At 34.4% G+C, this 15345-nt stretch overlaps 1 protein-coding gene across 3 annotated transcripts in view; it reads left to right on the top strand.

The window, feature by feature from the left end:
* Prr16 (proline rich 16) overlaps positions 1 to 15345 on the top strand; it is a 232798-nt gene that overhangs the window by 44417 nt on the left and 173036 nt on the right. The gene's annotated exons all lie outside the window — the stretch shown is intronic.

Here is a 15345-nt window from a genome sequence, read left to right as displayed (position 1 = left end):
AATTCTGCTTCACCTGTCTATACATCTTTGTGAAGCTATTCAGTCTTATAATCCACAGAAAGTAACTAATTCTGGCATGTCATTCTTTAGAATGAGACTGATTTTCTCATTTTTTTAAAATAAAAAATAGAGCCTGATGAATGGGGCTTTATTATCACAGAAATGAAAGGTAATTCAACATTTTAAAACAGTCAATATAATTTACCATGTTAACAGACTAATGGAGATTATTTCAATAGTGACAGAAAGAGCATCTGACAATATGTAATTTTTTTTGTCTTCATACATGGAGTGAGGGTAATGATGTCCATCTCATTCTACCGTCTTGTCTTTCCTATCCCCATGCCTCCTCCTTTCCCCTCCCTTTTTTCCCTTTGTTCTATCTAGTGTTTATCTAATCCTCCCATTCCTCACCTCCACCACCATATTAAAGTAAACGTTTGGCATTGGGTTTTTAGGGATTTGCTAACTTCAATTAGCATTATATTCTCTAAATCCATCCATTTACCTGCAAATGCCACAATTTTATTTTCTTTTAATGCTAAATAATATTCCATTGTGTATATATAGCACATTTTCTCTATCCATGCATCTATTGAAGGACACCTAGGTTGTTTCCACAATTTAGCTATTATGAATTGTGCTGCTATAAACATTGATGTGGCTGTGACCCTGTAGTATGCTGTTTTTAAGTTCTTTGGGTATAGACTGAGGAGTGGGATAGATGGTTCAAATGGACATTCCATTCCCAGTTTTCCATGGATTCTCCATACTGTTTTCCATGTTGGCTTTTAACTTCCTTAATAAGACTCCTACAGCTCAAGAATTAATATCAAGAATCAATAAATTCTCAGCAAAAGAAACAATAAGTGAAGTGAATAGACAGCCTACAATTTGGGAACAAATTTTTAACCACACGCACATCAGATAGAGGACTAATCTCTAGGATATATAAAGAACTCAAAAATCTTGACACCAAAAAAAACCAAATAACCCAGTCAATAAATGGGCCAAGGAACTGAACAGACCCTTCTCAGTAGAAGATAAACAATCAATCAACAAATATATAAAAAATGTTCAACATCTCTAGCAATTAGAGAAATTCAAATCATAACTACTCTAAGATTTTATCTCACTCCAGTCAGAATGGCAGCTATTAAGAATACAAAAAACAACTATTGGTGATGATGTGGGGAAAAGGCACACTCATACATTACTGGTGGGTCTGCAAATTGATTTTCCTCATTTTTAATGCAGATTTACTGACATAAGAAAATAAATGTGCTTGATATGCTTTGTGAGTTGCACAGTGATATGTAAATGTGAGAGGACACCATTATCTACTTCAGTATACTAAATTGGATCTTCTTTTAAATTCACCCCTGTCATCTTCTTTCAGGCTTATGACTAAGCTATGATGTATGGACCTATCAAAACCTTATTTCTGCTAGTTCTTCCATATCCAGGCATGAACTTAATAAACTAAATACAAATTACAGATCTGCTATTGTTTTTCTTTTTTCTTCCCCTTCTTAATTTATGTTCTCTTGCTATATTTTAAGGATATTTGCAAATCATATTAAATTCTTCCTGAAACATGGCTGATTATAAGTAAGCATTTATTAAGTAGAAGTTTCATTTCAAACTATGTAGTTCCATGGGCCACTACAAATATGTAGTGTTGACCTAATTTAAGAACATGATTTTCTTTTAGCAACAACAATCAATATTGCATTTTTAAAAAGCCAGTAGGTAGGAAATTCTCATAGGTGTTGTGAAGGCCATTGTCTTGCCAAATCCTCATTTCCAAGTAATTAGTGAAAACAAAGTGGATTCACACAAAGCAGTTACAGAATATGCCAGTACTTAGCAGTCATTAGTACACTTTAAAAAGTAAGCCTTGGTGAGAACTCCCTGTGAAGTTCAAATGGTCAAGTTGGTGGAATAGATTTTGGGCACATTGTTTATTTTTTTAATTGAGGCAATGAATGGATTATTATGCAGTGATAAGTGTTGCTTTCTGGTGAAAATATTTCAAGTATTTAAAAAGGAGAAACATTTTTTTTAGGCAGGCATTTCCCTATGCAATAACATAAAAAAGATAAAGCTAGATCTGAAGAGAAATCTGGTTCAATGCCTTCTTGGCTCAGGAAAGGGGCCAAGAAACAATGAGATCCACAATCTAAAAATTAGTCTTCTGCTGCGAGGTGGGAGTCATCCCTGTCGTGATCCATGAAGAATGTTTAAGACAGCTCCCAGGGACTTTGTGGGTGTTAGTGAAGGTCTCATGCTATGGTCACCTTCTCATCAGCAATAGGAATGTGAACCTTGCAGACTTTTCCCTTTTCACACTCTAGATCCTACCTTGCCCTCCCTTCCCTGTAAGAACACAAATTAGGACATCTGTGTTCTTTGTTGTAATTCCTTAATTCATTTTACCAGTAGATTCAGATTTGTGCATCTTCCAAAATCATCTTAGTAAATTATAATTGTGTGTCATTTTTTTTTCCCTTTTTGACTTTTGGAATACATTTCTGTGCCTTTAATGCTTTCCCCTTAGGCAACAAATCTCAGCAATAGTATGAATTATTTTATTTTCTTTACCTAGTCATATTACAGTATACTTACTAGGGTCTACTCCGTCCTGTCTTGGGTAGGGCACATCTTGGGGAAATACAGCCACTACCAGCTGTACTGACCTTACTGTTTACCAGAGACCAATAATCATTAAAAATATTTGTAAGTGTCATAGATGATTAAGTCACATTCTTTAAAATTTTCAGATAATCAGTGAAATCATAGCAAAGTAACAGATGAAAGAATGTAAAATCATAATTTGGCATGAGTTTTCAGGTATTTCCAGAGAATATCTAGGTTTTTAGTGGCATCCCTGTAGCAGAACTACCCCAACTCTTTCAGATGAACTTTTGAAGAGAATGAATAAATAGTGATCCGATTGGCTGATATCACGATAATTTGCATGTTTTGAAGCCACTGGTCAGAGAGCATCCTCTTTATTACATCACTGTACAGGGAGCCTTTGAGCTTTAAGATCTTGGAAAGATCAAGTTGGAAGAAACTAGTAGTCATCAAAGTAATATTGATGAGTTATAAGAAATGAAGTCACTGTCACACAATTGATGGCCCAGGTGACCTGATAAGCTAGATTTATGTACTACTAAACCATTGCCTTTCTGATTGATTAAATTATATTTCCTATCACAGCATAGACTGTCATCTTGATAGATAATGGCTCCTCAGGCTAAAGCCAAAGCAGGCTAGTATCCAAGTACAAGACACAATAAATCAGAACAACTATCCACCTAACCCACCCCCACCCCCAGCTCTCCTGGCCAAGTTTAATTTGAGAAAGGCAATATCTGGCAGTGACAGTCCATTCTCATTTCCTCAGTTTTGTCTTGGGTCTTTGCCTTTGTCCAGGTTTCTATGCTGAACTTTGTGGTCCAAACAAGATCAAGGAACCAGAAGTTCAAATTAGCATTGAGATCCAGCTATTGCTAAATCCCCAGGCTATGTGGCTACTTGTGCTTCTTCAGAATGGGAGGTAGATAGTAGAGTGAACTGCAGTGGAAAATTGCTACCATTATGTCAAATGGAAATAAAAGGAATTGTAAAAAAGGAGAGGGTAAACAAAAGGGATATAGTGCTTCACATAATTGTGATTAGGAGTAAAAGCTCAGCTGACTCAGCTGTGCCCTATGTAAGCTGCTCATCATAATTCACAGAGGAGGAAGGCCTATTGCAAAAGGTTTATGACATATTTAAATCCTAATGTCAAAGTATCATTCAATTTGTGCTTGCAATGAGTACTAATTTAAGGATATCTGTTTTAGTAAAAAAAAAAAAAAAAAAAAAAAAAAGAATTGAGTTCCTACTTGCTTCTTCTCCTTCTCCTTCTTTTGTACCAGAGATTGAATTTAGGGACGTTCAACCACTGAACCACATCCCCAGCCCTATTTTGTATTTTATTTTTATTTAGAGGTAGGGTCTTGTTGAGTTGTTTAGCATCTCACTTTTGCTGAGGCTGGATTTGAACTTGTGATCCTCCTGATACAACCTCCCAAGACCCTGGGATTACAGGCATGTGCCACTAAGCCCAGCCGTACTTGCTACCTTTCGATTAACATGAATTAAATAAGCAGAAAACCAAAATAATATAGTATAAAATAAGGGAAAAGTATAAAGTAAAACTTCTAAAGTTCTTGCCTTAATTATATTTCTATGGGGAGTTTCCTAAGCATATATTGACCATCTCTTACTGTCTAATCCCTTAGTATTTGTTTTTATTTTCCTTTATTATAGTAAGAATGCTTAATGGGAGATCTATCATCCTAATATATTTTTAAGTATATAGTATATGTTGTTAACTATATGTACAATATTGCATAACACATTTAGAGCTTATTCACTTTCTTAACTGATTTTTTACACCTCTTGATAGGAAACTTCCCATTTTCCTTCCCTTTGTCTCCTGGCTACCATCCTTCTCTTTGATTCCATGATTACGACTATTTGAGATATCCTGTATAAATGAAATCATGTGAATATCCCCATAAAGACCAGAATTGGCAAACCTTTTCTCTAAAGGGCCAGATGGTAACTATTTTAAACTCTATATGCCGAGAGGCACAATGAAGGGCATAATGCAGACACTTATATAATAAAGAAATTTGCAAAAAATTATTATTAAAAATAGAAATAATTGAGTCAGATTTTTTAAAAACAAATCTACTGATGAGACTAACTGAATTTATTTATTTTTTTTTTGGTGTAGGGGAAGAATAATTTTTTCCTTCAATTGTGCTTCATATTACTTCCTATAATAAATGGGTTTGTTAATGCTCATCTTAAAGATGGTGCTTAGTTTATAGACTGAACAAAAATCAGGTGGTAGACCTGATTTGGCACAACGGTGTAGTTTGCTGACTGGGACTAAAAGAATTTAGAAGGCAGAGAGCCATGAGTGATTCTGACCAAATTAACATGCTAGCAAGTAATACTTCAGTAGTCTCCGGTTAATTTTGAGTTGTGAAGTGAGAAGTACAACTATAATAGTGCCTGGATATACTTTCCTGCAGAGTGATTGGGATCAAAATATGGAACATTCCTTGAGTCCCTGGTTTCTGAAAGGAGACTCTAGAAGCTAAAATTGAACTTCCTTTCTCGTTTTACACTTTTGTGAATGTTCCGCAGAGAGATCAGAACAGGCTTGACAAATGCCTTCCCATGTGCATAGTCCCAGATGTTGTAGCCCTTTTAACAGAAGGGAGAGAACACATCAAAGGCAATGCCAAGGAATGCTTATATAATTTATTCTCTTGAACAAACATTGTACCCTGGAAGTGAAGTGGACAATTAGAATGGAAATTAACTTTTCCCTTTCTATATGCCCACAGTGAAATCACCATGAAGAGGTAAAGGAAAATGGACAGATATTCCCCTAAGCCCTTTTGAAAATGCTGTTTTAAAATTCCAAATTAAATTCCTTGGTAAATATTTTAGATAAAGGTAAGGGTGTGTATGCATAAGTAGTGATAGGGTGCCTTGTTACTCCTGTCATGCCAGGGTGAGCATCTTGTGAGTCTAGGATAGACAGAGTGTGTCTTACCTGCTACCAGGTCCGTAGATGATTGATACAAAGGACAATGAGAGCCTGTTATAGGACCACATTTTTTTCCTGAGAAGTCTCCTTATGTAAGAAAACATTAGGAAGCAGACTGAGGTAGCTGTTTTAGGTCTTTACAAACTCCACCTACTGAGTGTAGGTGAGTATAAGTCCTAGGTAGATGGATCACCCATCTGTATATAGACATCTATAACAGTTCTGATTTTTTTTTTGTAGGCTGGTGTAAACCACAGGGCCTGTACAGAGATACCAATTGGGTTGACATTGCCGTGGATTTTCTTGGGTGGCAATATCATAGTTTGAGTAGAAAACCACTAGTTTTGCAATTTTCTAAATAACCAGTTTTTAAAAATTTCTTTTTCTCTTCTTTGTGGAAAACAAATACAACCTCAACTCAACAGATGTAATATCTTAATGAATATGAGAGCAGTATACTTTCATTGTTGAAGGACAAACCCATTGCTGTAATTTTGTTTCTCTTTACAGCCTTTGTCGAGGGTCCACTAAGTGTCAGATGCTGTACTAAGATTAAAAAATGAATTTGACAAGATTTCTGAAGAAAATTGCTTTAGCATTTTTTTAAATTAGGACATAATTACCACTACCAATGACAGTTATACAAAATTGCTGCAAAAACACAAAGTAGAAAATAAAATTTTATTTCCTTTCTAACAATGGATTTATTGGCAACCTTAATTACTCCCTAGGTCACAAATGTACTTTTAAAAAATATGGTAGAGATTTATTTTTTATGCCTTTAAAACAAAAATATATATATATATATTTTTGTAAAATGTTAAGCACAAGAAATAATTGCTGGATTATATAACAAATTGTGGTGATATTTGCCTATTTAAACTAAGTGCTCATACTCAAAACTGCTGGATAAGAGGTAAAACAGGACCTAGAAAAACTCTTAAATTTCTTCTTGAAAAATATGGCAAGCGAAATAAGGATTTACTGTAATAGGGACTGTGAGTCTCAGTATTCCAGAATAGTTTATTTTTTTAACCCCTTTGTATTGGTTTGCACTAAAATAGAATTGTCAAAGGATCTAGTTACCATGGTGATACATCTTTTAAGGGCACATAACTAAAAGCACTCAATTATAATACTAGGAAATATTCAATGTAATATAACAGGCTTTTAAGACTTTTAAAATATTCACCTTTTTAAGTACATAATAGAATTTTAGGTATTAGGATAAAATGAGAAGAAAAGAGTGCATTATGAGATATTTGTTTCATTTTAGAGAAAGGATTTTTTAAAATATTATTTTACCTGTCATATGTAAAACTAATATATTATGACTACTGGAGAAATAAGTAAAGGCCATTCTCAAGCAAAAACTCTTATTCCTGTGATTATGTTACACACACACTTTTTTAAAAATATATAAATACTATGTGCAAAGCAGTTTGTCCTATGCATTCCCCAGAGTAACCCCTCAGTGTATATGGATGACAGTACTTCTTGTTTGTCTCCTATTTCTTGGCTTCTTTGCCTTTTGTCCATCCTTCACATTCTTCCATTGTATCTGCTTGCATTTTCTGTTTTGTAATCTCCTATATTGGCTCCTCTCTCCTTTGCTTTCTCCTATTTTTGTTTTCCTTAAGTAATTAAAAATAAAATTAATAATAGTATAAAATTGGTGCATAAATCAAGGTAGTGAAGCAGAATATTATTAAGAAAGCAAGATTGATTATCATTGGATTTTGATGAGGCCGGGGGCAGGACATATTGGGAAGACCACTAAGAGAAGGGATGGCAGCATAAAATTTGATTGGAGGAGAAAAGTAAAGGGGCATTTGAGTCATAGGAAGAACCTCCCTGGCAGCTTTCAGGGTAGAAGTTTCCAATATCTCATCTAAGCAAGATAGTTTCATACCATACCGGCCACAAACACAGTGGCTTTAACAAGAGGCTTTAGTACAGCCTGGTAGAATCTTATTTAGAATGATACCTACATCATTCAATCAGGGCATACCTCAGTGCAACAGAAGCTAGAAGTAGACATTAATATTTTTCTTAAAACAAACAACAAACAATCAAACAGACAAAAACCAGGAATACTTTGGTGAAAAATAATTGAAATATAAAGGAAAAGTGCCTATGGCTTTCTCTTTCTGCCTACTCCAACACTCCTAGTCCTTGGCTCCTTTTCTCTGCATTCCAGTTACACTGACTAGGACAATCAGGGAGTTTTAAAAACAGACTATCCGTTTTCTGTCCCTATGTATAGCATGGAGAACAGTTGAGTGAGAAGCTTTCTAGAATAGAAAACCTTTCTTCCCTCTTTTATGGTAATAGTTTGGTGGCACATGATAGATTGTCATAATTGACACCAGTTTTACCATGGAAGAAAGTGTTTTGGTGGGGAGTGGTTCAGACTGTAAGAGGATAGTGCCGAGAAGTTCTGAATGTGTTTTACCCTCTGACTGCCCTCGATAGCTCAGGAGGCCATTGTGACCAAAATGCAGGATGGCTTGAAATGAGAAAAAGGATATGTTTATTGTCCAGTTTTCCATCTGTAGTAATTCTCACTTGCAGATACATAAACCAATTAATAGATGCATAACGTCTATAGCAGGTCATTTCCATATGAGTTTCAAATGGGTTGTTTTCCTGTATGAAGATATTTGAATGTTTCAATTTCTGCCTTTCTGTTAGTCTCTTCATTTATTTAGATGGTGTGCTTCCTGACATTTTTTTCACTGTCTAAATGATGTTTCAGAACTACCTAGATTGTCACTCAATTTGTTAAAGAAGAACCCATGAGAAAACAGAAGGGTAGCATCTCCTAAGTTTCATGCTAAATGATAAATATTTAATTTATGTATTCATATTTAAATACGTTACAAAACATAATTAATTTATTTTGTGATTCTGCTGAGTTGTTGTACAGTAAGTTGATAAGACAGTGGAAAAGGTATTGTTCACTGACAGTTAATGAGCTGAAAACCTCCATATTCAATTTTTTAGCAGTGAGTTAACTGGACAGCTAATCATTAAGAAACTACATTAGAAACTTTCTTTTGGGGTATGTTTGAATTCTTTCTTCTCATATTCTGACAAAGAAAGCATCGGTTGAATTTTTGATTAACATAAGAAATGATAATAAAATATAATTGATTATACAGTATGTCCTCAAAACAATAAAATTCTAATATTAGTATTTTTTAAAATATTTTTTATTTTGTTATCTATCTTTATGTGGTGCTGAGGATCGAACCCAGAGCCTCACATTTGCGAGGCAAGTGCTCTGCCCTGAGCCACAACCCCAGCCCTATTATTAGTATTTTGTACCTCATTCCAGAATTTATTCTGTATATATATAAAAGCTATCAGAGAGTGGGTTGGGATAGCATCCATCTTCAGTTTTCGGTGTTTGCAGGTTATTCTGGCTCAGAGCAGTGTCCGAGTTCTGGGCAGTTGTTGCTTCCCCTCTTCCCTCCCTCTCTGTTCACCTTAGCAGTCTACTTTACTTCAGTTTAAGAGTCAGCAGAGGACAGGAGAGTTTACCCTGTGGTCTACCTCTCCTGTGGGAATCTTTGCATTTTTTTTCTCCTAATTCCTCTTAATAAAACTTGGAGGCTTTGTCTTTAGCAATTCTTAACCAACCTAATCATTCAAACAAGAGGTGTTTATTGAATGCCTGTCCCATGTTAGGCATTGTTCTAGGAACTTGGGGACATACCAGTAAATAAAGCAGACAATGCTCTTCTGGGGATTAAATTTCAAAAGGGGAAATAGACATTAAACAAAGTCATAATAAATTAGTAAGATATAAAGCATTTTGGAAAGTAATCAGTATGTACAAAAAGAAAAAAAGCCAGACTGGTATGAGGGGTATCTGAGTGCCAGGGAGGAGGTGGGGACATATTGCTATTTTAAGTAGGATGATTATGGAAAAGGTGACTTTTGAACAGATTTTTAAGGATGCAAGAGAGTTGGCCCTGTTACTATCTTTAGAAAAACATTGTATTTAGTTTGTTTTATTTAATTGATCCTTAAAAACTTCCTTATCATCGATGAGCATATATTTAACACTTTTGAAAATCATGTTATTAGCTGGGCATGGTGGCACATGTCTGGAATCCAGGCAGCTCAGGAGGCTGAGTCCGGAGGATCACAACTTCAAGGCCAGCCTCAGCATTTAACAAGACCGTGTCTCAAAATTAAAAAAAATAATAATAAAATTAAATTAAAAAGGACTTGGGATTTAGCTTAGTGGTAAAATACCCTTAGGTTTAATCCCTAGTACTAAAGGGAAAAAAGAGAAAAAAAATAGGTTATTGGCTAGAAATGGCATTGTATTACACTTGCTTCATTTGTAATCATACCAACTGAAACTCAGTGGATATACATATATCACAAATATTACCCATCTCATTCTAAAAATATAGTTTTGTCTGTGGTACTAGTGGTTATGATTATATTGAAAACCTTTCTCACCCCCTATCCACCTTTCACCCATCAAGCAGAATGAGCTGAATTTGGCCAAGTAAGATCACAGAATTACCATGCAGGTGACTGCAGTTAATTAAAGGACTAGTAAGTGGAACTGAAAATTTGATGTCAGCATGAAATAAATTGATTTTGAACATTTGAATGATTTTTTTTTTGTAAATTGTAGATGGTCACCCATTTATCTTGGGCTTTTAAATGTTTTTCTTTAATAAAAACATAATATTGAAGGATACTTTGGAGCCTATTTTCCTCTACATAAAATGATTAAGACTGACCGAGTTGCCTATTCATTGATTCTGTTCCTGTTGAATATTTACTTTTTAGGAAATGCAACCAGGCAATTGTTAATTTGTCTATTTCTAGCATGAATAAAAGATTCCTACTATCTTTTTTTCAAGTTTACTTTAGTTGATGAGTATTCTGAGATTTTTAGTAATAGGTCTTGAGAAAACATGGCAGTTCCAGCTTTATTTCTAAGTGAGTCAGGATTTTGTCCCTACTCTTCAATCAAGCTAGAATCTACAAGTAATTTGTGCATGGAAATTGCAATCATCTATAAGTCTCAACTACAGAGTTTTGTATTGTTAAAGTACACAGGAGTATGATTTATTGGATATACATATTATAATTTTGAACTTATAAAAATTAATGAATACTCTTAAAATGTCATTTTTAGTGGAGATTCTGGGGATTGGATAAAGGTTTCCACATCTAAAATATTTTGTTATTGCTTGGTGGCTTGAATCCCTCAGGAGAAACAAAAAGTACAGATCAATAGAGTGCTTTTTGAAAACTGAAAGTATTGTCAGCATTTGCATTCATGTGTTGCAATTGCAGATGAATACAAAAGCTATCCTTGCTTCCACTTTCTAAATGCAACCAAATAATCGAGTTCTTTGAGATATCAATCAACTGAATTATTTCCCACTCTCTTCCCAGTGGATCTAGCCAGGCTTGGAGTGAGATCAGCAAGAGCAGCCTGTTTAGGGATGCTGCTGGGACAAAATGTTGGCCACTGACTAGCAATTGTATAGTGAGTTTGTTGCCTGGAGGTCCATCATGAAAAAGTGAGTGAAGTAAATGCAGAGAAAGAAAACTGATAGGAAAGAAAAGAGTTCCATCAGGAACAGAGGAGATGACCCCAAGGGCAGACGAAGTTTATTTTGACTTGATTTTATTTTTTTCTTAATAATAGCTGGGCTCCTGAGAAAATAGAAAGGAGTAGCTCAGCACAGCTTTTAGCACATGGTGAGATTTCTGACAGGTAACTCACTCTGAGGAGATTTTAAAAACACAGTGAGAACAACTGATACAGGTTCTCATGAATATTTCCTACTGAAGAACACTAGGTTTTAGGAATCATGATGTTGGTAAAAACAAAGCAACAATGTTATTTCAAAATAATATTTTTTTCCTTGCTCCCAAGGAAAAATATTCTAAATCAGGATCAAATATTTGTAATTATAGCAAGAATAAGAAAACAAAATAAAAGAAAAAGAATGAAAAGAGAAGAAAGTAAAATGAACAGACTAATGGGCATAAGTTTTGAAAAAGATTTTATTTTGAGATTTAATGGATTAAGATTAAATCATATTACAAATAACTCATGTATTTAAATATTATCTCTGGAAGTGCTGAGCTATATTTGTAAAAAGAAATATGTGTGTAGTAGAGGGTTATGAGGACTGAGAGTCTTATGTGATTCGTTTATTAATGAGTGTTTAAATGATCAGTTTGGCATAATGTAATTGGATGTTTAAATTTTTAACAATAATTATATACCAGCCTGAAAACAGAAAAAGTATCTAGAATATGTACCTATTCAATTTCAATTTCTTACAAGGATTGTTGTTGAAAAATTGTATGAATATTAAGGTTTTTTTTCCTTTTTTCTGTTTTTCGCTGCATAACTAACGTGTAGTGAGAGAGATGCCTGAGTCATTTTCAGAGTCTATTGTCTGTAACATTTTAGTTGATTTGCTGTTTCAAAATCCCTCTTTGGTTGAAATTCTTGCATATCTCTTTGGTAGCCTAAGCGACCCTTCACAAAGGCCAATGCCAGTGCAGAGCTGGTCATGTGCTGAGTTTACTGTAAAACAAATTCACTTTTGGTGAACCACACATGCCTTCATATGGTGATGGCTTATTAAACAGAAAAGACAGCCATGGAAATGTTGTTTTTGTGAATGACCCAAGCACAAACACTGTTGTTCATTCTTTAGGTGCCTCTGTGCAGGTTAGGAAACAGTTCTCAGAAGGGCCACTGCACAGGCCCCTAAGGAGCCTCATCTGTACACCGGTTGAGTACAAATGTGAAAATGTCACTTCCCTCCCATATGTAATATGCTTTACATATTTGGGTTTATTTTACCGAAAATATGGGGATAAAATTTGTGAAAAGGACAATGGTGAAATTTCTTTCTCAAGTCTGTAAGGTCCTGAGTGACCCCATCCGTCCTGTCTCACTGGGTTTATTTTGTGCCATGTGCCCCTGGACAGCTAGCTTTCTGGTCACAGTCACATCATCCTGTATTCTGTCCCCTGAACAGGTGATGCTCTTTCCTGCCTCAGATCTTATACCTGCTGCCATACCTCTCTTTCCTGTCTCCTGTGGGTTCCCTGGCCCTTCTAGGGTCATCCCCTTTTTGCCATCTTTTAAAGTTTATAGACTACTCCTTTGTAGCATTTGTCATATCACAAATGTAATTAAATTATTAATTTTGTTACTGGTGCCTCACAGTCTGTCAGCTCAGAGAGAATGTAAGTTCCATGTAGTCACCTGAAACAGAGCCATGAACACAGGAGATATGGAACAAATACATTCAGATGCATGGGTACAAAAATATCTATATAGATAATTTATGTACATATATATGTCTATACTTTTACCTGTTGGTATGTCCACATGTAATCCATGTGTATATTTTTATATATCTATGTGTGTGTGTGTGTGTGTGTGTGTGTGTGTGTGTGTGTGTGTGTATGAGAAAAGATTTTCTTGAGGTCTCATAGTAGATTGCTTTGTATTGGAACATCAGTTTTACAGAGTAGGCATAGAGTAAGATATGATTATTTTTTGAAATTCTGAATGTTTGTCACAGCTTCCCAATTCTGTTCTCTTTCTAGTCATAAGGATAAGATTTTGTTGAGAAGTGTAGGACACATAAAACTGCATTCCTCTCCTAATAACTAATGACAAGCAATTAAATACTATATTCTGCCATAAGAGATTTGGGGCTTTAAAATTATTGTATAAGGGCATTTTGAAAACTTGCCTTTTCCTTAGAATCTTAGGATTCAGGTACTGAGATACCTTTATATCCACATCCTTTTTTTTTTCTTTTTCTTAATATCAAAAGTTAGTCTCTGGTAAGAATTGTGATTTTTAGACCCAAAAGTGATCCTGCCAAGATAATTGGGGTCACACAACTCTCAAGGCTCAGTCAGACCTTGGGGAATAGATAAGAGCATCAACTCAAAAGGCATTTCCTCCCAGAAGTCTTGGCTGTTCATATCCTCCTAATCTTTCGAATCAGTTGTTAGGAATTATTTTTCTCCGTCTTTTGCTACTTTATTTTTTCTGCTCCTACATAGTCTTGAGTGCTTATTAGAGCCACAAATTAAGAATAAGCAGTGTGACTAACTCAGACTTCCCTGTTGAGGTCACATTCTTAACTTTTCTTTACCCAAGATTGTTACAAAGAAATTTTGAAAAGGATACTTTGTTCATTTAAACTTTCTTTTTTTTTTAATGCATTACATGCCTTAAAGGGGCCTGGTTTAATTTTGGTGCAACATTTTGGGCCTTCTTATTAGCCTAGCTTGTTGGAGCTAAATTGTTGCAGGTTTTAAGTGGTAGTAGTCATGCTAGAGTGGCTTTTTGAAAAAATAGTTACTTTCTTCATGATAAATTTATATATCTTGTTTTCACTGCTGAATTATATAGCATTTTCATAATGCATTTATTCATGTCTTCTCAACTATTTTTTATAAACCTTTTATTTTGGAATAAGTTTAGAATTTCAGAAAGATAAGAAAGACTGCACAAGGAGCTCCTCTACCCTCTCAACCCAGTTTTCACCCATGTTAAAATCATTCATTATATGATACATTGGTCAAAATTAATATTTAATAATTATTAATTAATAACAAAACAATTGATTAATATTAATATCAATGCATTTTTTTTCACTGAATTCCTTCTATTCCAGAATCCTAATCAAGATACTGTGTTCATTTAGTCTCCATGTTTTTAACATAAAAATGAAATTAAATTTTAAAAATGAGATGAAGGTTATCCAAGAGACTGATACTAAGTATCATGCAGTGTGACAGTAATGAAAAGAGCTATATATTATTTGTACATCTCTCAAGGACAGTGTCATCCTGTTACCGTGTCCCAAACCCAGTGCTGAAAATGTCTTTGTTTAGAGGAGGATACGTTTTTGCTTCCCATGTACTCCTCACTGCTATGAAGACACCTAATTGGGAATTTATATATTAGCATTTATTATTTAAGGAATCAAGACTAGAAATAATTAAGACAATTATCAAGAATAATTATGCAAACTGGTTTTATTGCTGTGTTTTTAACTATGGGGAGATAATTTGATGAGTTTTCAGTTTCAGGACACAGTAAAAATAGAATATTTTATGAAGATTTATTATAGTTTCTGTGCATTTTCAATTATTCACTTTATTGTAATATGTATGTATGTCATACTTGTTTTTATTAAAAATCTTGGTGCTAAAATATAACCCTTTACCTTTTAGGTGCAGAGATACAACATGTATTTTTCAAACACTTAAGAAAACAATTGACCATTTCCTATAATGTCAAATACTTAAGAAATTTTTATGAAATATCTTTAAAAATTTATGCTTATTATATTTTAAAAAATTATGCTTAAAATTACTTATCAAATGTTTAAGAAATACATCTAGATGCAAGAGTATTTTGTAGGATTGTAGAGGTGGGCTATTTTTGTCCATAAACTGAATGCAGAAATTTTATGAGCCCAGTGTTGTTTTTTATTTGGGGGCTCTTATATCAAAAATCATTAGGAATTTACTCACTTTTCAGTCATTTAAAGATCAGTCACCTTTAGCCATGAACTGCCATATGAACTGGGTTGTTCATATGGTACAATCTTTTAGAAATAATTGATCTACGCATCAATATATCCTCCTTCAACTAGATACACACTTGGAAATTGTAGGTGAGGAAA

This window comes from Ictidomys tridecemlineatus, chromosome 1 (assembly GCF_052094955.1).
Source record: "Ictidomys tridecemlineatus isolate mIctTri1 chromosome 1, mIctTri1.hap1, whole genome shotgun sequence".
NCBI lineage: Eukaryota > Metazoa > Chordata > Mammalia > Rodentia > Sciuridae > Ictidomys > Ictidomys tridecemlineatus.
Note: the sequence above shows the minus strand (reverse complement) of the source record. Positions and strands in the feature narration are given on the sequence as shown.